Raw genomic sequence first — 25232 nt, forward strand, 5'->3', positions numbered from 1 at the left:
TCTACTCCTGTCCGCTATCGACCTGGGCGTCAGATACTAGCATCTTTGTTTGTGGGATCACGGATCCCTTACAGTGTTCAAGACAAGCTCTTTGAACCTTAATGATCTGTTATGATTCTTTTCTTTCCTAAGCTAAGGTCGAAGATCTGTTTTGTCTGCAGAAGTGTGCAATATGAATATTACACAAAGTTGATAGGAACATCTCACATAAATCTCCTCAGTGGCTGTAGATTTCACAATCTTGCAGGAGTGGATATAAGGGGAGGTCGTGGCAATGGTGATAACTACCACCCACTTCCCAAACAACATATTATACTGGGGTGCACTTAAGAAGGCAGCAGTGTGGTGCATTCCGTGCAGAAAGAGATGGGGAATGATTTATGGTGCTGTCTGTGTGTTCTCTCTCTCTCTCTTTCTCTTTGTCCCACGACTCACATTTCAGCCACTTCCAACCCTCGTATCTGGCACAGGCCACTGTGTCTGCCTCTGACTCTGCCTAATAGAATTTATGCAGTCGGAAAGCTATCGCTGTTGCTTTCTAATGTAATACTTGTCATGTTTCCTTTATGCCAGCCATTGTGAACATTAATGGCTAAGTAACCTCATCATACCTAAATGCCTTGTATCGTACACGCACCCCAAAATGCACACTACAGACAGATGTGGCAGAATGACACGATGTCTTTATATTTTTTACTTCACCAATTTCCAAATGCACACATAACTTTTGGAGAAGGAGGTAGCGTGGAAACAGAAGTGTGTCAAAAATGCCAAGTTCTTCCAGCAATGACAAGCTACATTTAATAAAGGACACTTTTCAGTTGCTTGTGCTAGGGTCTGCCCACAAGGACATGCTTTTGGTCTGATTGACAACATTCCAGCCGGGTAAAGCTGCACACCACTGGGTTGAACATACCAGCTGTGAACAGATCCGATACAACAACAACAGAAAGAATGACTTCCGGAACACAGTTGGAAATCACTGATAGAAACAGTATTCCCCTCATTCACATGTGTTTGCAGACCTCTGTTCAGTCATAATGTTTATTGAAATAATGATGGTGAGCACACACTCTGACAGAGTTCAACTTCGTTGTTACATGGTTGTTCAGCTTTTTCCTTCTTTCCTCCTCCCTTTTCTCTTCCCAAAATCTTTTCATTCTTTGACTGTGTTCCTGTTTCCTTTGATATGTACATATTTTCTCTGTTTTCTTCCTTCCCTTTACTTCAAGTTTTATGTTCATAATTTTGATTCTGAATTTGTCTCTTTCATTCATCATTTCCATTCTGATTCCTGCTCGTTTTGGCATTCTTCTATCTCTTGAAACCAACTGGTTTTTTTGATTAAGGCATTTACTACATCCTAAATCCCTTTGTGAATCTGTCGCTGTTCATTGTGTGTATGTGTCCACAGAATGTTAGTCGGTGTTTTCTGATTGTGACTGAATCTGCCTCTGTGTTCTTATAATTCTCTGGTCGATCTCTTCATCCATATGCCATCTCTGTGCACTGCTCCAAAAAATTTTCTGAGGATTTTGCATTGTATTCTTTCTGCTTTGTGGTGCCTGGTCCACAGATTGTGGTCATTTCTGATGCGAAGAGTGCTTCTGATACTATAACTGTATTATAGCGCATGTGTTTGCCTTGTACTGAAATGTTTCTTTTATTACAGTGTGTCCATGTCAGTTTGTACACTTTATGAAGTTCTTTTGTTTGTTCTAAGTTTTCTTCCTTCTTTGATCCACCTATTTGTATTGTTACTATTATATTGAATAATTTAATATATTTTTGTGTGTGTATTATTGTTATTAAAATTGTAGATGTCTGTCGTATGCTAACAGCGAGGTTGCTAGCGAGTTGCATTTTTGAGGGAAGCTGGGTGAGGGGGGGCGGAAACAATAACAAACTGTCACTCCCCCCCCAAATAACCCAATCCTGGATGCCAATACATTTGCTCTGTATAGGTGTTTGTGTCCAGAAGTATGAGTCAATTTAGCAAAAAAAGGCAAAGGAAAGCTTCATGTTCTGGCCCACATAAAAACCAGATGACCAACCACAGTGTAATCCTCTGCAATGGCATCACTGAAAGCAGTATGGTGGGAAGGGGAGGGGGGGGGAAGTCAGCACACCCTGTTCTGGTCACTGCCAGCTTTCTTGACCTCAGAGTCACTACGTCTCACTCCAACAGTTCCTCAATGGGCATCACAAGGCTTGGTGCACCTCGTTCCAGTCCTCCCACCAAGGAAAACCTCGGGCAGTACTACGGGTGAGTCGCAGCTGAGCAGCTGCCTTCCCCCTGTATCTGCAGTAGCTGCGAGAGGATATTTGTGTTACACATATGCTAAAACTGGTGTAGATGCCACAGGACACTCTTTGGAGTGTCACCTACAAGCACACGCTGCTACACACTTGACAGTGCTAGGTGGCCATGAGTTCTGGCTCAAAGTTCCTGCAACTGTGGTTGGAACTTCCCCAGTGTGACTCTCCCATTCTTTAATAGGGTATTTCAGTGTCCAGGGCACGTTCACATTGGACAACACTGTCCAGTACAGGCTGCTGTCTTCCACCCGTGCTCTCTTGCACTGAGCATTGCATCTTGCACAAGTGAGTCATAAGGACTCCCCTCTTCTGTATGTACACTAAAAAAGACGAAAAAGTAAAATTGTCTCATATCCACATTCTATCCTTAAAAGTATCCTTATGTCTGGGAGACGGCAGATCCACCGAGCAGGTCCCACCCAACGACCCGTAGCAAGACTGCAGCACAAGAGGCAGGAGTGCCATCTGTTCCCTTCAATGTTTCTGTCTTGCTTTGCCACCTATCAGTAAGTGATGAACCAGCTAAATCTGGACTTTACTGCCACAAATCAAGAAGCAATGGCTCGGAGACAGCATGAGCTCATTGTCCAACTGACGGGTGGAAGCAACGCAACAGCAACAGCAACACCAACACCAGTCACACCACCAGTGAATATACTAGAGAGGCCCTCAATATCACCGCAGTAGTCCTCGAGCTGGAAGTGACAGCTCTGTGGAACAAAGATGGACCTTCGAAGCTGGTGGGTCCAAAATGCAATCAGCAGCAACATACACGAACAACTGAGCCTACTGACTCACACGGCAAATGCAGCGTGCTTTTACCAACACCAGTTCCGAGCATCGGTAATATGAGGGACCATACAAACAATTCTGCAGCACCTCAACTACACAACAGTACCCCAGCCGCTACGCAGAACACTACACCGACTGGCTTCCCACTGGTCATAATACACAATTACACTTGCCTCGGCAAGCTAAACAAGACATTTGTAGAATGTCACTCCCCACAATATACCAAACACAAAACTCACAAGGGACCATGCATCACTGTATGTATGCAACAAAACAGATTGCACAAATCTCCTGAAAATCATCAAAGCTGGGGGAATTGAGTATCATAAATATAACACCCAAGGGGGGAAAACTCGAATGTACATCGTGAAAGGAGTTGACACCACAACCCTCAATGACATTCTTCATGGTATAATCACAGCTCTCAGCTGGGACTGTCAGAGCATGAGATGAATTCTTGGATTCGTGACACACAGATTGCAGCCAAACTATTTAGTGGAGTTCGATGACACAGCTTACTCCTGCAACTTTCTGACGCAGATGCTCCTGCTTCACATGGTCGTAGTAGAAATATACACACTTCCGTGTGTCCCCCAACAGTGCCACCACTGCCAGCAGTTTGGCCATGCGGCACCCGATGTGATCTGGCACACGGTGCCGCAAATGCACTGGTAACCGTGTAGCACGACACTTTAAACTTGGTACAACTATCAAATGTACCAAATGTGGAGGGGTCCATGTGCAAACTACAGATGGTGTGCAGCATACAAAGAAGCTCTAAGGTGCAAAAGTGCCAAAGACAGACAAGTGGTAACCAGAACTGCTCCAAGACACTCCCCACCCCCCAACCAGTAAGGTGTGGAATCTCTTTTACTGGCATTGTCAGTGGAAGTGGATGAACTGAGGATGCACAGAGCTCCACAAACTCACGGCACACTCCCACAACAACAGAACCACAACCCACACCTGCAATGCTAGAAACTGCCCCTGTACTGATGACAACACTGCCGGTCCCAGACAACACCAAGTCAACTCTGTCTAGGCCAGATTGTGACACTCGTGATATCACAGAAGACACACCCAAACTAGGGCAACCACAAACACACGAAATAAAACAGAGGTACCCAAAAAACAAAAGAGGGGACACTATCACACCACAACAAATACACCAACAACAGACCAGACAAACATAGGAACACATTAAAAGGAACAATGTAACCGTAACTCACACTCTTGCCCCCCTCACCACAGCAATAACACAGGTGACCCCAGATGAAATACGAACCATGAATAACACACAAGCCAGCCCATCCAGTACACCAACATAAGGACCACCAGCCACCAACACCACCGCCAGCACTTTGGCTGACATAACAAACATTCTCACCACAATCAGAGGCATAGTGGAGACACTATACCCCACTCACATGGCTTAAGATCCTCTTGAGGCTCTTCATCATAACGCATGCACAAACTCATGACGGCTACACACAGCCAGTGCATGGCTGCTATACAAACTGCTATCACCACACCGCCCACACACTTCCATAGATAATACACCACAAAACACAAACAACAGTACTTTGACCTAGATGCTATTCTGGAATGCAGATGGGATTGGCAACAAAAGGGCAGAGCTAGCTGCATTTATGGAGGAGAAGGGAATCTGGAATGCTCTCATGAACGAAGCTGAGCTCCAGTCACACAAACAACTACTCTTCTCAAGATATTACATCTACTGTACTGACCACCTGAAGGCACAACTGTGGGTGGAACAGCAATCTTCATATATTGAGACAAAGAATACACAAATATTAAGATCCCTGAACCTGAAAGACTAGAAGCCACAGCTGTTAGGGTCAAGTCAACTGAGTGAACACTACATTGATATTGATATACAATTGATCTGGTAATATCATAACAAGCGATATCAGCACAATACTCAACATAGCATAGTGACTAATAGCCACTGGTGATCTTAATGCTAAACACTCTGCTTGGAACTAACAAAGATCAAACACCAATAGCAAAAAAACTATGCGAACATGCACTGCGCCCAAACTACATTACACTAGTGCCAGCTGAGGTGACACTTAAAACAGGGAACAGAGACTAAATGTGATAGACATTAGATGTGATAGGCATTATAGTCACAATCAACATTGAAATTATACATGATTTGGCCTCATCAAACACCTGTAATACTTTACTCGCAAGAAACACAGCAGTATGATGAATCTCACAGGATACTGAGCTACAAGCGTGTGAATTGGGCATTGTTCAAGGAAATGCTTGAAAAGTCGTATCCCACAAATTCCCAAAATTACACAAAGCAGGAAACTTGTTGAAGCTGTCAAAGCCCTTACCACCGCAGTTCAGGATGCAATAGCAGGTACCATTACAGTACTTATACCACAAGAATGCTCAATGGCCCTGCTCCCAGAAATACAGGGGCCAATGTCAATGAGAGATCATCTCGGGAGATACTGGATGTACAAACAGCATATTAGCAGGCTCCAGGGGATCATACAGGCTAAATTAAAACTTTTAAAACCACAAACTGGGACAATAGACTCGCAGGGCTGCACACCACATGACCTGGAGTGTGGCAAATAGCTGTCCACTCCACCAAGAAGAAATACTACACACCAAGTTTACAAATACCTTACAGACCAGCATACTCCATGGAGGGGAAGCATGAGCTGATGACCAGAACACTAGCAACATCATTCACACTGAATCTGGCTCCTTCCAATCCAGCACTGCTACTTGAAATGGACCAGGAGGTTACATGGCCTGTAACCCAGCCCAAGTGCAATGTAACAATACATACTGCTACACAAGAAATTACACAGGTTATTAAGCTCAAAACAACTAGAAAAGCTCCTGGTCCCAATCACTTTCAAAACCATGTCACCCAGGAGTTCACGAATAAAGCTATAGAGCATCTCGCACATATGATAAATACCATTCTACAACATCAACACTTCCCTGTCCTGATGTTCAGGAAGCCAGGGAAATACCACTGCCTACCACAAAATTATGGAGCCATCAGCCTGCTGAGCTCCCTGAATAAGATTGTTGAGAAGATGATTCTCAAACATCTTACTATGCACTGCAACACCAATGACTCGCTGAGACTGGAGCAATTTGGATTCAGCAATCACCACTCCACAACACAACAACTCCTCCGTGTAGTAGAACATATTACACACACCCCCAACACCATAAAGCTACAGGAGCACTGTTCCTGGTCTTCAGTCATTTACGGAACAATCGTCTCATTCGCAAACTCTGCACTGCTAGTCTCTCCGACGAGCTCGTACACCTTACACACTCATATCTCACTCACAGAAGCTTCAACACCGACATTCAGGGCAAACAGTCAACACAACACAGTATACAAGTGAGAGTACTCCAAGGCAGCATCCAAGGGCCCCTCTTGTTTAATCTCTACGTCAATGACTTTCCAACTGAACAAAACACAATGGCAACCATCTACGCAGATGACACTACCATCCTAGTGCAAGACTGGAAACCATCAGGCATAATTCGCAACTGCAAACAAAACTGCCTAGCTGGAACGACAGTGTGTTAAAGTAAATGCTGACAAGTGTGAAGCAGTTCTGTTCACTGACAAACCATAACAACTGCACAATCATTAAGTGTTCTGGCATACCCACAAGCACTGGAATGAAAATTAAGATCGCAAGAGCAAAGAAGGCAGTGAACACACCGTCAGCGAATAGCCCACTGGCAAGGACCACACCACAATGGGAGCAGGCCCCTAGACAAAGAGAATATATGTGCCACTCCTGCCAGCCTCGGCCACTCAGTATTTGGACAGGATTAGGACAGTATACGGACAGGCCTAGCGCAGAATGCTACAATAACAGTTACTAGTGATCCACAAGCTGTGTGTGAAACTTGCACGAATATTGTATATAGCAAAGGACTCGGATTTATACTGCATGTCGCCTATTGCTTGCGACACCATTGTAAATTCCAGGTTAAGCATTGTCAAACTTCTTATTTGTAATAAAAACTATTAATGTTGTTTGCTTGAATTGTTGTATAGCATTTTGAGAATGCAGCATCCTTTAGGCACCCTATATGAGATGAGTGGGTAGGACCCCACATTAAGACTGCAGACAAATAACACTACACACACGCCCAATACGTTTCAGTGTGAAAGTCAAATACTTCAGTGACAGGCCAACTGAGCAAATGCAAGGCTCAAACAGTGTTACTCTAAGCTCAACAGGTAAAGCACACTGAATAGGAGGATATCGAGGTCCGTGTACATGATACTGATTAGACCCATGATGATACATGCAGCTGCAGTCTGGGGTTACGTGGCTCTGACCGCCTGTGCCGCCTACAGGTGATACACAACGAAGTGCACCACAGTCCACACACACTGTCAACCTTCACAGAGAATACTGCCTTGAGACTCACACACAGATATTCAAAAAACTCACCACTCTGACAATCACTTCATTCTTAACCTGGGAAACTATGACCACAACCACGGGTGAAAACACAACTGCTGAAAAACACTTCTATCTAGGGACAATTAATCACCTGTGGACAGCACAAGCTCACAGACAAAATAAACACTGGTGAATCCCTGCATTACAGCAAAACTAAATGGCATTGCCGGCTGCAAATATCTAGCTGACCAACTGGCAATACGGGAAAGCAGTATTGCACACTAAGCATAAACATATCCAACCAAACCTCTTTATGGCCAATTGACCACTCGTATAATGACCTTGGCATGTTACAAGTACAGATGCTGCAGGTGGCCCAGGAGAAACTCAGGTGCACAGCCCAGGAGTACCCCTCCTCAATAGGACTGACACCCGTAAAGAGCTTAGGGTTAAGAAAACTGTTTTATATTCAGGTGCAACACCCTTTTAACATCTCCCAGCCGAAATTAGGAGCAATCTGGAAATCCCCAAATATTCAAATTTAAAGTAAAAAATGTTTTATTAGCCAGTCCACCAATAATTTACCTGGATATGTGAATTTACCTACCTGCCCCACCTCAGATACACAACGCACAAACACTTTCTAACAGAAAACCATATTTAGCCATGCAACATATTCTCTAGGAGCAGACAGGAATGGTAGATGGTTTACTCCACAGAGGGAAGCTGGCAGCAGCTTTGGAATGCCTTTTGAAGTGGTGATTCCATCATAATAATAACCTATGTGCAGGTACGGTTGGTTCTCCACGGAACAGAAACTACTGTACTGGTCCCAACGTGGCATTGACAGCATAAAGGACATTGCACAGGAAGGAAGTATATGAATTTATCAGAATAAGTTTAGATGACAGTGTCCTGTGTAAAATTAAATGCCCATTTAGCATGAAGTATTAAATCAAAATAGTGGCAGAGCAGTTAAAGTAGCAGAGCATTGGCTTTTTTCAAGTAGTTGCTTCTCTGCATATTTATAAAAATAAAATGATGTAGAACTGATCCCCTTGAATAATGATTAATGTGAGCAGATTAGTAGTAGATGAAAATGGTTGTTAGTAGTTCAGTGGCACTTCTCACTTACTCGTTTTACACCCCTGAAGGCTCTCATCGGTGATGGAGCTTTTGGAATATTACATGTGAATGAATGGCTGAACTCGATAATTTTCAAGGTATTCAATATTCTTGTACAGTGCATTCAAAACAAAGTTATATAAAAATGAAGAGGGATGTGTACTTCATAAACTGGCTTGACAACAAGCACACAACGAAGCAGTGTGATGTAGCTTACTCAAGGACCTCAGTTTCGCAGGAGACCCTGAGGCAACAAGTACACGCATCATGTTTGCTCACTGTTTTTTATTGCCTGTGCTCGAGCACAGTATGAAATGTATTAATTTCCTTCTCCAATCTGTGGCTGCTTCCCATCTCTAATTAATTTGTCGTTAACAGGATGTTAATTGTAATATTCCCTTTAATGAACTCATTTTCAGCAAATTGCTAAGCTGGTAATCTTCCTTTTTGTATTGAATAATAATAGTAACTCTGACATTTACATGAAGAGGCATACCAGCAGCAGCAGTTAGCTGTCTTTTAAACTTCATTTGATGCATCCAGAACATTGGAGATATACTGCAACGTCAGTAGGACATATTTACTGAGAAAAATCATACACGACACACTTGCCTCCACTGAACGCATCCACACCCATTAATGTACAGGCAAAAATCCACAAAACCTAACATTCTAGAAGTGGAACAAAATGAATAATATTTTTCAAATACAGTGCTTAAAAAAGTTTCACACTGCCCCCACAGCTTGCATACTTTGTTTTTAACCCATTTGTGGGCACATTTTTTGTAGCAGCCCTGTAAAGTTAATTGTTTTGGTATCATTTTAGAAGTTTCAACTAAATTTAATTTTTGATTATTTTATTTTTGTGATTTAGGAGCAAAAAACTATAGTAGTAAGTATACTTCCCACTGTCTTTAGTAAGCTGTTATGAGTTACTACTACATGTGAAAAAAAGGGATTTTCTGTTTTTATTTGACTATCTATTTTACAATCCTAGAAACTTCATTTAACACTGCTTAAAGAAACGAGCTGAGACAAGTCACAATAGCATATATTGCAGAATGAAACAATGTGTTCTGTTGTAACAAGTGACAACAGCACTGATGTCATGACAAACAGACACCAGTTGTTTAGCATATTATCACAAAAGGTCAACCACATCCAGAGAAGGTACAACATTTTCCCAAGAGCATAGTAAAACAACTAAATTAGTGGTAAGTATGGTCAGTTGGTGGTAAGTATCTTTTCTGCAGTCCAAAAAAGAAATTAATTTTGTGGTAAGTATATTCCCCTTGTATCATGGAAAAATTACTTTGGTAGTAAGCATACTTCCCAGTGGCCTTCAAACCAACATTATTTGGTGGCACGTATATTTGCAACTGCTTCTGAAAGGAACAAGTGACATTTAATGACAATTAAAAGCTACATTTCATAACAGACAGAAAGTTCAGCTGGTGCAGCAAACTAACATCAGGTGCCAGGTGCATACAGAGCTCGTATGATGTGTTCTCAGGAATACAGTAAAGAAATACAGTTGATGGGAAGTACACTTCCCACATCCTGTGAAATGGTTAAATCAGGAACTTCTCTCAAAATATATCGAGCGAGGTGGCACAGTGGTGAGCTCACTGGACTCACATTCAGGGCAACTAACAGTTAAAGTCCATGCATTTCTCTCCTGTGGCAACCTGTTCATCTCAGAGTAGCCCTTTCAACCTGAGACAATGTAGGTCGAATGAATGACGATACAGCTACAGTAGTTTGGTGCGTGTGGTAAACTTAGCAGTTAAGCTTTACCACATAGTCATTGCTATGCGTCAGGCTCTCCATCCATATTTATACTAGAGAGCCTTTTTCACGTGCGTCGTCTGGTTTGAATTGATTGCTTATTTTTCTTTGATCTGATAAGTGCCGTTCTCTTTGTTATAGGTGTTTCCGTCACTCTAAGCTCAAAACGCATTATCATACTGTGCCATGCATTGTTTGTCGCACTCTGATTATGCATGTTTACGGCCTGTCGCCGCTCGCGGGATGGCTTGCTTTTGCGCACGCTACCGCCGCTTACAATTAAAAAAAAAAAAAAAAGAGAGAGGAATCATCTCATCAGTGAAACAATGGCAAGAGACTGCTATTTGTTGTTACTTACACTGCTGGTTTCTTTGATAATGATCAACAAGAACCATATAATAGACTGCATATGATAGATGTTCCAAACGAAAGTTTAGCGAAAAATTTTCTCCGTTTGAAAATTTTTGCAGACGCCTCTTTAGTGCATTACATTCTGCACAGAAATTAGAGCCATCTTAGGTTTAAAAATCTAGTCAGTTGCCGTGCTTCATTTCTGACTGTATCACTATTCAGCATAGGAATAATACGAATATAAACATGACATGATATATATATTCTTCCGCGTTTGCTGTTGTCTCACTCTAGTTTCGTAGTTTATTAGGAAGACAGGATTTAAATGAGATAGCAGGAAACATATAGGAATACATGGCAAAATGTTTACATTTGAATTATTCTTATGGTGAAGAGAATACTGGATGTGATTCACAATTCACAAAAGTTGCTATTAACAACCATCTCTTGTCACAGGTAGGACAAAAATTCAGAACGTGGACTTGGCCATATTGACAAACATCCCAAACAGTCTTCCAGTTGGATTTTCATAGTACATTGAAAGGCTGCAACATTCGGAGATGAAGAATACGGAATTTGTATTTACTTCGTTGGATAAAGTATGGAAATGCAGTGGTTGAACCTTGGGGCAGAGAAAAAAGCTCGTCTTCCACCCCCACCCCCGTTTTTTTTTAGTTTGTTTACTGACGCATAGGTTTTGGCGCCAGTATTTATCTTTGTGCCTGCAAAGCATGCCTGTGTAGTGCTACATATATTCGACGGCAGAAGTTAGTTGTGGCGGCACCTACCAACATTTTTCAGAACTTCCGCTTACTTTGCACTTGATTCTAAGCCGCAGGCAGTGTTTTGGATTACAAAAACCGAAAAAAAGTGCAGCTTAGATTCGAGTAAACACAATTATGTCTTTTGTGAATCTCGGGAAGCATACTTGCCAACCACTTAGTGGTTTTACAAAGCTTTTGGGAATATGTATTACCATCTGCAGATGTACCTGGTATCTTGTGATAGTACACTGTACCAGATGCATAAAAATTGCTACAACAAACAGTTTTTGTTTATTGTCAGATCACTACTACCGTCACTTGTGTAGTTGGAAAAAAAAATTGCCTCATTTTCACAGAGGAAAATAGCAGCTCACAAAAGGGCTCTAGGAGAAATACACTACCACTACAGTTTTTGTACTAAACCAAAAAAATAAAATTACAAAAATAAATAAATAAACAAACTCATCACATGTCCAATATAACATCAAAAAATTTGACGTTGCAAAGGGATTAAAGCGTTAATGCTTAAAGACTGCCCAGGCATTGTTACTATACAGTAAGAATGCTTGTCAGCATGGAAAGTTACCACACAATTGGCAAACGCTACAGCGACATCAAATGAACATTCCACAGCCTTTGCAGTTACAAAATGTTAAAAATCAGCACTACAGAGATTGCTCAGAGCCAACAACAACTGACGACTGCTAACTTCAAATTATAGCTGACAGGTAATACCTCGGGAACTTACTGTAACTGCACTGTGACTTTTTTTGCAGATAATGGGGAGAGCTGTGTTGACTCACACGGTACACAACCATCTCGACACATTCAGTGGGGTCTCTAGGTGTCCATTATGTACTACAGTACAAACCCCCGAGGAATGTAGTGCACAAAGAATCGTGGTGTACATGGAAACCGGTGGATGGCAAGCGACAATCTTTTTAAGGAGCACTAGTGAAAAAATTTAGAGAAATGGCTGTTGATGCTGACTGCAGAACAATCTACTGCGACTAATAGGCATATAGACAAGTCATTTTGCCCTCACTCTGTTTGTGGTGCAACAGGAAAGGAAATTACTAGTGGTGATACAGGGTGTCCTCCAGCGGAACTTGGATCAGTGGTATTGTATTCCTTTCACAATAAGTGAAGCATTTCTTTGATACCTGATGATCCTTGTAGAAGGGTGCGGAAATGGCCAGGTACCAATGCATGTCTCAAGTGTAAAGACCCACAGATTCAGCACATAGTTGAGTCAGTCTGGTTTTGGTCTGGTGTCACCTATGGATATCAAATGCCTCTAACAACTAGTAAGTATAATTTGAGAGCTGTGCAGTATCAGAACTGAATCCTCCAACCTACTGTCTAGCCAACATAATGTCAAAATTTCAGCAATGGGTCTCTCGACTAATAGTGCACTATGGCATAGGTCCTGTTCTTAGCATGCATTTATTGTAATTTCCTGCTTAATGCAAAGTCCTAAGCAATTGGAAAAAAGCACGGTAATTCCTGTATATAAGAAGAGTAAAAAAATGGACCCACAACATTACAATCCAATATCCTTAACAATGGTTTGCTGCAGAATTCTTGAATGTATTTTCACTTTGATTTCCACGAGACAGAAAAGCTTCTGTTCACAAATCAGCACAGATTTAGAAATCATCGTTCGTGTGAAACTCGACTTGCCCCTTTCTCACAAGATATCCTGCAAATCAGCGATGAAGGGGACAGGCAGATTCCACATTGCTGTTTCCAGAAAGTGTTTGCCACAGTGCGCCACTGCAGACTGTTGATGAAGGTCTGAAATTACAGATTAGGTTTCAAGATATGTGAATGGCTCGAGATGACTTCTTGTGTAGTAGAAGCCAGAATGTCGTCCTTGATGGTGAGTGTTCATCAGAGGCAGGGGTATTGGGGTTATTCTCAGGAGTGCCCCGGGGAAGTATGATAGGATCACTCTCATTCTCTATACAGGGTGTTACAAAAAGGTACGGCCAAACTTTCAGGAAACATTCCTCACACACAAATAAAGAACATACGTTATGTGGACATGTGTCCAGAAATGCTTAATTTCCATGTTAGAGCTCATTTTAGTTTCGTCGGTATGTACTGTACTTCCTCGATTCACCGCCAGTTGGCCCAATTGAAGGAAGGTAATGTTGACTTCGGTGCTTGTGTTGACATGCGACTCATTGCTCTACAGTAACAGCATCAAGCACATCAATACGTTGCATCAACAGGTTAGTGTTTGTCAGGAACGTGGTTTTGCAGTCAGTGCAATGTTTACAAATGCAGAGTTGGCAGATGCCCATTTGATGTATGGATTAGCACTGGGCAATAGCCATGGCGCAGTACGTTTGTATCGAGACAAATTTCCAGAACGAAGGTGTCCCGACAGGAAGACGTTCGAAGAAATTGATCGGCATCTTATGGAGCACGGAACATTCCAGCCTATGACTAAGCGACTGGGAAGACCTAGAACGACAAGGACACCTGAATGGACGAGGCTATTCTTCGTGCAGTTGACGATAACCCTAATGTCAGTGTCAGAGAAGTTACTGCTGTACAAGATAACATTGACCACGTCACTGTATGGAGAGTGCTACGGGAGAACCAGTTGTTTCCATACCATGTACAGCGTGTGCAGGCACTATCAGCAGCTGATTGGCCTCCACGGGTACACTTGTGCGAATGGTTCTCCAACATTGTGTCAATCCTCATTTCAATGCAAATGTTCTCTTTATAGATGAGGTTTCATTCCAACATGATCAAATTGTAAATTTTCACAGTCAACTTGAGTGGGCTGACGAGAATCTGCACGCAATTGTGCAATCACGTCATCGACACATATTTTCTGTGAACGTTTGGGCAGGCATTGTTGGTGATGTCTTGATTGGGCACCATGTTCTTCCACCTACACTCTATGGAGCATGTTATCATGATTTCATACCTGTGCTGCTAGAACATGTGCCTTTACAAGTACAACACAACATGTGGTTCATGCACGATGGAGCTCCTGCACATTTCAGTTGAAGTGTTCGTACGCTTCTCAACAACAGATTCAGTGACCGATGGATTGGTAGAGGCCGACCAATAGCATGGCCTCCACACACTCCCAACCTCAACCCTCTTGACTTTCATTTATGGGGGCATTTGAATACTCTTGTCTACGCAACCCCGGTACCAAATGCAGAGACTCTTCATGCTCATATTGTGGACGGCTGTGATACAATACGCCATTCTCCAGGGCTGCATCAGCGCATCAGGGATTCCATGTGACGGAGGGTGGATGCATGTATCCTCACTAATGGAGGACATTTTGAACATTTCCTGTAACAAAGTGTTTGAAGTCATGCTGGTACATTCTGTTGCTGTGTGTTTCCATTCCATGATTAATGTGATTTGAAGAAAAGTAATAAAATAAGCTCTAACATGGAAAGTAAGCGTTTTCGGACACATGTCCACATAACATATTTTCTTTCTTTGTGTGTGAGGAATGTTTCCTGAAAGTTTGGCTGTACCTTTTTGTAATATCCTGTTTAGACTGGTGGTCCAAAACATTATGACCTGCTTAATAGCTTGTTTGTCCATCTTTGGGACAAAATACATCACTGATTCTGCATATCAGGGATCAGACAGCTTGTTGTTAGGTTTGAGGAGGTATGAAACATTAGATGTCTACACACAGGTCTTGTAATTCACGTAAATAACATATCACTGATTTGCATACGTGGTAATGATGCTTGATAGCGATCCAGATGGGTTCTTTAGGTTTACATCAGGCAAATTTGGCCACCAAGACATCAACATGACATCACTATAGTGCTTTTCAAACCTCTGTAGCATGATTCTGGCTCTGAGACACAGACATTTACACTGCTGAAAGATTACATCGCTGTCGGGGAAGACATCAAGCATGAAGGGACATAGGTGATTCAAAGCTGTCAGCATGTCTTCGATTACTACATGCAAGTGCAGGAGAATGTCTCCCAAGCATAATGCTGCTCCCACCAGCCAGCATCCGTGGTGTGCTGCACATTTGGAGCTGCCATTCACCTCAATGATGGTTTTTGTGGAGACACCTACCAACCTAGTGTAGCAAAAATGGGATTCACCCAAAGAGCCAACATTTCCATTGATTGATGGTTTAATCCGAATGGTCCTGTGCCCACTGCAATCACAACTGATGATGTTGTTGGGTAGACATGTGAACATGTAGGAGTGGTCTGCTGTGGAGCTCCGTGTTCCAGAATTTACAATGAACAGTGTGCTATGGAACACTTGTGCGTGCACCAGCATTGTGCTACAAATCACCATCTATCCACATTGCAGCCAGACATGCCTCCAAACCCCAAGTACTGTGAAGAGTCATGGATGTCTAACCATTTAGCACCTAGTGATAGATAGCTCATGAACATTTGACCAGCACTGCCGCTTTTGAGATGTGTGTCACAGGCTCAGCATAATAATAATCTGGCATTTATCAAAATCACTTATCTCAACTGATTTCCCCATTTGCAGCCCATATCTTCCCTAAAGTGAGCCCCCATCTGCGTCTGCTCTATTTACATATTTTTGTTACTGCATCACATGCCCCCAATGCCACCAGGCAGCATCCAACTCGCAGTGGGCAGTGGTCATGATGTTTTGGCTAATAAGTGTACATTAAGGATCTGACAGCCAACGTGGCCAGCACTATGAGGCTGTTTGCTGATGACGCTATTGTGTATGAGCAAATGTCGCCATTGAGTGACTATAGGAGGATATAAGATGACTTGGACAAAATTTGTGATTGGTGAGATGAATGGAAGCTTACTGTAAATATAAAAAAATGTAAGTTAATGCAGATGAGAAGGAAAAAAAAATCCCATGATGTTTGAATACAGCATCAGTAGTATGCTGCTTGACAGTCATGTCAATTAAATACCTAGGCATAATGTTCCAAAGCAGTAAAACATGAAACAAGCAAAACTGGTTGTAGGGAAGGCAAATGGACAAATTGGTTTATTGCAAGAATTTTAGGAAAGTGTAGCTTATCTCTAAAGGACACAACACTAGTGTGACCCATTCTTTAGCATTGCTTGAGTGTTTGGAATCTGCACGACATTGGATTAAAGGAAGACATTGAACCAATTCAGAGATTTGTCACCAGTAAGTTTGACCAGCACATAAGTATTATAGAGATGCTTCATGAACTCAAATAGCAACCCCTGGAGGGAAGATGATATTCTTTTCACAAAACACTATTAAACTATTTAGGTACCTCGTACTTGAAGCTGACTTTAGGTCGATCCTACAGCGACCAATTTACAATTCATGTAAAGGCCACAAAGACAAGAGAAATTAGGGCTTGTACAGAGGTATATAGACTATCATTTTTCCTAGCACTATTTGTCAGTGGAACAGGGCAAGAAATTACTAAGGTGGCTTGTGGGGTATGTACGTAATTTTAATCAGCATGATAGATACATTTTTGTACATGTTTACTTTCAAGGAACTTTGTTGTGCTGTTCTTTTTTAATAAAAACAAATACAAAGCTCGTGTGGTGTATGTACGTAATTTTAATCAGCATGATGGATACATTTTTGTACATGTTTACTTTCAAGGAACTTTGTTGTGCTGTTCTTTTTTAATAAAAACAAATACGATGCTCGGGCTTATTCACTCCATTCCTGGCTGATGAAAGTATCTATTGTAATTATCATCTTTCTCATGTTCCCAGTACCTCGGAAACTCTCTGTCAATTGCATTTCTTTTTATTTGGCATTTATGGTGTGGACATCTTGGAATTCACGAGCATCTATTCTGTTATCAGAAACATTACATTCTCTTTAGACCATTCTGCTGCTCAAAGATCTTGAGTTGAAGACAAAAGTTCACTGATGAAACACCAGAATTTAGCTCTTTCTCTCCTGCTCTCACCAATGCAGAGATGATGGAGACTTCGTTTGACAGTTCATCGAAGGACTGATAATGGGCAGAACATGAGTGAACACTGTGAATGCTAACCAAATGCAACAGAATGGTGTCTGCTTGTGCTCAGCTACTGTTCAGAGCCACAGAGAATTCTTGTTCATTTGTGTCCGCTCCAGTGAAAAATGAGTTTCAGACCTGCAGTCCAGTCTTTTAAGTTTAGCAGGCAGATGGATCAGTCATGTTTTGGGCCAGTATGGTATACAGATGTCTGACACATATCATTTCTAATGAGGCTATTTGAGGGCTGTGTAATTTGATGACAGGATCCTCGAAACTACTGACCTGTCATATAGTCGACATTTGGATGATCATTGGTTGTGTTTCAAGATGACAATGCACAAGTACACCATGGGATATGAATGATGGAGGAAATCAAAGTCAAAATGAGGGCAGCTCAGTCTGTATTATTGTAAAATATTAGGAGAGAGAGAGTCACGGACATGATATGCGAGTTGAGATGGTAATCACAAAAAGAAATACTTTTTTGCTGTGGCAAGATCTTTTCACAAAATTCCAGTCTCCAACTTCATCCTCCAAATGCAAAAACATTTTAATTTTCATAGCACTCACCTTCATAGGGAAAAATGATCGTTATAATAAAACAAAACAAATCAGAGATCACACAAAGCAATTTAAGCGTTACTTTTCCCCACACATTGTTCAAGAGTGGAACGGTAGAGAAACAGTATGAAAGTGGTTTGATAAATCCTCTGTCAGGCACTGATTTGTGAAATGCAGAGTAGTCATATAGATGCAGACATTTCATATCCCATAAGCATGGTGGTTGTGGTGGTCTAGTGGGTAGCGCACTAGACTCCAATCAGGAGGTCCTGGGCTCGATTCCCCATAAAACATAAAAGGTGGGGATTTTTCCTTGTTCCAGTGACTGCAGGATCGCCCCAGGTGACACCAACCTGCTATCAGATGACTCCTGGGGATGTTTCCCAGGGGTAAAAGGAAGCTGGGGTGATAGGCCATAACCCTCTCCCTCCTAGTGCCACGGTGAACAAAGGCTGCACCCTACCTGCTGTCAGGACAACAGCCCAGTCACTGCCTGCCATCATAGACCTTACTTTAACTTTTATGTTGTATGCGTCTGAACAATTACTTTAACACAGAACAAATACAGAAATGAACAAGACCAGAATAATTAACATATTCTGTTGGATTTTCTGTTGCGGCTATATCATAAATTAAACAACAACAGAAAGACATCTTCAATCAATTTTCTAAAATTCATGACATAAAAGTATTGTATAAATCATTAAAACTCTACTGTACTCTATCGAAATTGTAATACTCCTGGGTAGATGCCAACGTTAGCATGCAGCTAGAGCCAGTGTTGACATGATTTTTAGGCTGTTGTCCACATCCAACTAGATGAATAGCAGACTGGTATGCACACCCCACATCAGTTACATGATCCTCAAACATTTTGAAAACATTCTCACACTTTCACACACGATAATATTAGATACATACAGATACAGGGTACATACCTTTCACCCTGGTGTGGGTTGGAAGGTTGGGGGGGAGGGGGGAGGTGGCATGGAAAGGGCATCTGGCCACAGTTTACCACTAATACTGCCAAATCCACATTAACATGCTGAGACTGTGATAGCAGGGGATAAAGACTAAGAAAAAGAAAAAGTAAAATGTATCAAAGTTGTGAGGTAACAGTCTGTGCCCACTGCCAGAAGAAAATTCACTCCAGATTTAATGTTGCAACAGTGCATATGGAGTACATGAAATGATCACATTTACAGATCAATATTGCAAATGCTTCTCAGTTAGCATGTATCGACCCATGCCAAAACACACACATTAGTATGTGGTGTAGCCCTCACTGGTGACAATGCAGGCACTGACTATAGCATTCAGTCGATAGTACAGATGGCAAAAACTGTCCTGAGATAAATTATGTCACACATGCTCAATCTGTTCACATAGTTATGTAAGAGTCGTTGGTTGACAAGTTGCACGAGTCACTTCTCATCCCATGTTCCCACATGTGCTCGGTTGGAGACAAACTCGTAGAACATGGTGGCCCGGGAAGTCACTGTTCATCTTTCTGAGAACACTGAGTTTCGTGGGCAGTGTGTGGGTCAACACTGTACTGTTGGAACAGTACATTACCTTCCAGTTGCAAGAATGCAAAAATAACGGGTGTAACATCATTCTGTATGTACCAAGTGCAGAAACACCACAGACGAATGAGAGTTGTAGATTATCGCACCCCAGACCATAAGGCCTGGGGTGGGGACACTGTATCTTGGACTAATGCACTCTACAAGAGAGTGCTTACCAGATTTATGTCATTTGCTGATACGACCATCACTTGTCTGCGAGCGGAATCTGCTTTCATCACTTACAACCATGCGTGCCATGCCATCCTCAAAGAGATCCTCTGATGGCACCACTCGAACCATGCATGTCAGTGCTGAGGCACGATTGGAAGACGGGATAGATGTGTGCACGTCTGTAACCCAACTGGCAATAACTGCTTCGTAACAGTTTGTGTTGACACATCTGGGCCTCACAAGACCTTTTATCTGTGCTGTGGTAGCCGTACGATCTGCAACTGCTGCCCTTTCAGTACAACAATCCTAGTGAGCATCTGTGCTGTGTGGATGTCCAGAACCTCGACTACGTGTGTGAGAATGTTCACGTGACTACTGATACTAGCAATGTTGAATAACTGACGCAGCACATCCAACTTGTGTGGCAATTCCCCCGAAAGGACCATCCTGCCACTCGGAAGCCCACAATTTGACCCCATTTTAAACTCACTCGTTGGCTATAAGAATCACGAGTGTGCCTTCCTGGCATGGTTGCCTGCTTGCTTCACATGTCTGCATCACACTGGCTGTGAGCATTTCCTATTAAAGGGTAGACACATATAGCACTCTGATAACTATGCCATTACACTATCTGTTGGCGGATGACACTGAAACCATTGCCAGTACATCTACTATTCCCAGGTGACATGTGTTGTCATCAGAACAAAATTGACATTGTGTTTCCAGGTGTACAATATAAGCTGTATCAGCAGAAACATGTGACTAAAAAGATGCTAGCCTTACATTATTCTTGCACATTATCATTATCTTTGATGTTAATATGACAAGAAACATGAAAAATGCAATATTGAAAGTGAAGTTCATGGGAGAGATCTATGAACCGTTCAAAGTAAAGACAGGAGTGAGGCATGAGGATGGCCATCACCCACTCTATTTAACTCAGTTTTGGAGAAAATAATCAGGATATGGGACAAAAGAGACAGATGGGTGAAGACTGAACTGTCGCCCTCCAAGTGCCGTGCCAAACAAAGACTGCACTCTACGTGTAGTCAGATCATGTCACACACCACACCATGACTTGCGAAATATATATGCACATGTAGATAAAATGTCTGGCCTTTGCTGATGATATAGCCATCATAACAAATAACAGAAAAGAAGACAAAAAAGCTCTACAAACTCTTTATCAAATCTCAATCAAAACGGGACTACAAATCTCAAATGAAAAAAACTTGTACATTGACACAATGTAAAGAGACAGACACCCACTGGTAACAAAGTATGGGAAGATATCACATGAAGAAAGTTTCCAGTGCCTGGAAGAGATAACACAGAAAATAAGACTGAACTCAACATCCAATGAAAAAAGAATCACAAAACTACATAAGGTATTCAGACTTATATGGAACAATTATAACAAAAGAAGTTTTTCCATCAATGCCAAATTAAGACACTGTAGTACAGTAGTTACCACAGGCCTTGTACACCTCAGAACAACAGCCATGAAGGGAAGAACAAAAATCAAAGAGATGGAAAAACAGAAGGAAAGATCTACAGGCCAGTTCAGAGAGAGGGGATCTGGATAAACATATTGACAAAAGAACTGTACAAATACAAACAGAGGATTAAAAACAGCACCAGGTAAAGAAGGACAAGGTTCTAGAGACACATACAAATTATGCACAAAAACAGACTTACCAAGAATATTTTTTATATAGTTATGACTAATAAAGTGAAAACTAACTGGGTATAGGAAACCATGGAGGACCTCAAGAAACAAAACATCTCCACAGAAGACATCACAGACAAGAAAAAATACAGAGTAAAAAACTGGAAAACAGAAATTTCAGCAGATATTGAAAGAGAAGAAAATGGGGAAGAACGGTACAGAAGAGAGGAAGAGGAATCACAATGAATATATGAGAAGTTTTTGAAAGACAAATGAAAGAGACAGAAAAAAAGCCTTGAAAATTGATGGTGCTCTCCTTAAGGGGGTATTAATTAACAATAATTCAATATAATAATAATAATAATAATAATAACAATAACAATAATAAGAAGAACTAAAAGAAAAATATAGACAAAGACTAACAGAAATACTGAAAACAGAATTGACAGCAAGAAACAAGACAAAAGCTATAAATACTTATGCCATACCAATATTGACCTACTCATTTGGAGTAGTGAAATGGAGTAACACAGACCTAGAAGCACTCAATACACTTACACGATCACAATGCCACAAATATAGAATACATCACATACATTCAGCAACAGAAAGATTCACATTAAGCAGAAAGAAAGCAGGAAGGGGATTTATCGACAGAAAAAAACTACATTATGGACAGGTAGACAATTTAAGAAAATTCTTTCTAGAATGAGCAGAAACTAGCAAAATACACAAAGCAATCACTCATATAAATACATCGGCTACACCACTGCAACTTCATAACCACTTCTACAACCCTTTAGATCACATAACATCAACAGATACGAAGAAAGTAAATTGGAAAAAGAAAACACTTCATGGCAAGCACCCGTATCATCTAACACAGCCACACATCGATCAAGACGCATCCAACACATGGCTAAGAAAAGGCAATATATACAGTGAGACAGAAGGATTCATGATTGCAATACAGGATCAAACAATAAACACCAGGTATTACAGCAAGCATATTATTAAAGATCCCAATACCACAACGGATAAATGCAGACTTTGTAAACAACAAATAGAAACAGTAGATCACATCACAAGCAGATGTACAATACTAGCAAATACAGAATACCCCAGAAGACATGACAATGTCGCAAAAATAATACATCAACAGCTTGCCTTACAACATAAACTTTTAAAACAACATGTTCCTACATACAAGTATACACCACAAAATGTACTGGAGAATGATGAATACAAATTATACTGGAACAGAACCATTGTAACAGATAAAACAACGCCACATAACAAACCTGACATCATACTCACCAATAAAAAGAAGAAATTAACACAACTAATCGAAATATCCATACCCAATACAACAAATATACAAAAGAAAATAGGAGAAAAAATTGAAAAATACATCCAACTGGCTGAGGAAGTCAAAGACATGTGGCATCAGGATAAAGTTGACATCATACCAATTATACTATCAACTACAGGAGTCATACCACACAATATCCACCAGTACATCAATGCAATACAGCTACATCCAAACATATATATACAAATACAGAAATCCATAATTATTGATACATGTTCAATTACCCGAAAGTTCCTAAATGCAATATAACACATACCGTACAGTTAAAAGGAAGTGACGCTTGATCAAGGTCCGCGTCACTCCATTTTTAACCGGACTTAATGTCTGAGAAAGTAAAGAAACAATAATAATAATGACACTGTCTCTGTCTCAAGAAACTGATCTTCGAAGATCAGCTGAAGTTATCTCCCATGTCTTACTCTGCCTCTGTCCATGTGAATAACAGTAAAATTTAGGCTTATTTGGGAAAACAGCACCAAAGAAATTGTTTATTACAAATGGAACAACAGTATTATAGATTGCACATGACAAAGATTTATTGTCACAAATTGATGTTATCACCACTCTTGATAAATCCTGTTAATACAGTACAATAAAAATAACAACACCCGATAAATCTCTGTACACACGCCACATTACCACAAGTGAAAACTACATGGAGTGGAAACAGGGAGATACTACGATGCAAAATTGTTTCCATCTTATGACCTTTTTGTTGTTGCTGTGGTAGTCTGAAGATTGGATTGCTGCAGCTCTCAATACTAATCTATCCTGTGCAAGCCTCATCACCTCCACCTCTACATATCTATTACAACACCCGCCCGTTTAAACCTGCTAGTTGTCGTGAAGTCTTGATCTATTTCTACAGTTTTTATACCCCTTCCCTTCCAACACACACACACACACACACACACACACACACACACACACACACACACACACTAGCCACCAAGGAAGAGCCTACAGCTTTGATTCAACCCCCTCCCCCCCCCCCCCCCCCCCAGTCGTACCCTCATACCTCCCTAACTATGCTTTGTTCGATACTCCATCTTCCACAATCGCAACGAATTCCTCCATCCTCCATGAGATATATACATCCTAAGCACCAATCCTGTAAAACTGTTGTCAACCTTTCTGCCACAACTCTTAGCCCTGCAGACGTCTTGGTACTTTCTAAAGGCCTCACCTTTAGCCCAAAACCTAAATTCAAGTGTGCTGGACTTGTAAAGGACCTTCTTTCCTTACCTAATCTCTGCAGCTGAAATTTCTTCAATGTGCATTAGGGAGGTATGAGGGTATGACTGGAAGAGGGGGGGGGGGGGGTTGAATCAAAGCTGTAGGCTCTTCCTTGGTGGCTAGTGTGTGTGTGTTGGAAGGGAAGGGGTATAAAAACTGTTGAAATAGATCAAGACTATGCTCCAGACTGAATGCGGAAAGGCATAATCAGTCTTAAATGATGATGATGATGCATCCCACTAATAACAGCCAACAAAAACCTCACATAGAATCTTGCTTAAAACAGTTCCAGCCTCCCTCCCACCCTGAACCTCCCATTCCAGCCAGTCATCTCTTGGTTATCTTTCAGGAATTCATCACTTCTAACCCGGCCTTACTTTCCTTTCCTAAATCCTCCCTAGTGAGACCAACATCACTCCTATGTAACACACAGCTACCCATATCCTTAAAATCAATCCGTGCCTTATCATCTTTCCTACAGATAAATGCTTCATCACAGTGTTCATGAATCATAGTGACTATGTGGCTGAGAGTCTTCACCAACTTTCTAACACCTCTGCATACAAACCTTACAACCATGATCACATCCGTGAATTCCAACAAGACTCCAGCAGCTCTCCAAGACCTTAAGTCCATCCCATAACCTGACTCCTGGATCTATCTCCCTCCTCACACCACTCCTTCCTTTTTACCTATTCGCCAACCCAACTACACAGGTCTCTCCACTTGCCCAACTGTGGCTGGGTACAATCCTCCCACTGAACATCACATGCAAACCATTGTCTGTAACCTCCCATCCTACAGTGAAGACAATGCTTACTTCCTTCACCGCCTTTCTGCAGTTCCTGTTTTGCTACCACATGACTCCTTGCTGGTTACTATGGATGCAACATCATTTTACAACATCCCCCATGCCCATGGCCTCACTTTCCAAACATCCTCCTGATACCAAACCCACCACCTCTTTCCAAATCCCCTTCCCCAAACACATCCTGACCCACAATTATTTCACTTTCGAAGACCAAGTCACAGGGTGAAATGCCTAAAGCTCGCACCACAAGTATGAAGTGCTATTGATTTGCGGCTTTGACTGAATGGATTGGTAGACA

At 41.5% G+C, this 25232-nt stretch overlaps 1 protein-coding gene across 1 annotated transcript in view; it reads right to left on the reverse strand.

Annotated features, from left to right (window-relative positions):
• LOC126460165 (molybdenum cofactor biosynthesis protein 1-like) overlaps positions 1–25232 on the reverse strand; it is a 197400-nt gene that overhangs the window by 15939 nt on the left and 156229 nt on the right. The gene's annotated exons all lie outside the window — the stretch shown is intronic.

This window comes from Schistocerca serialis, chromosome 1 (genome assembly GCF_023864345.2).
Source record: "Schistocerca serialis cubense isolate TAMUIC-IGC-003099 chromosome 1, iqSchSeri2.2, whole genome shotgun sequence".
Lineage (NCBI taxonomy): Eukaryota > Metazoa > Arthropoda > Insecta > Orthoptera > Acrididae > Schistocerca > Schistocerca serialis.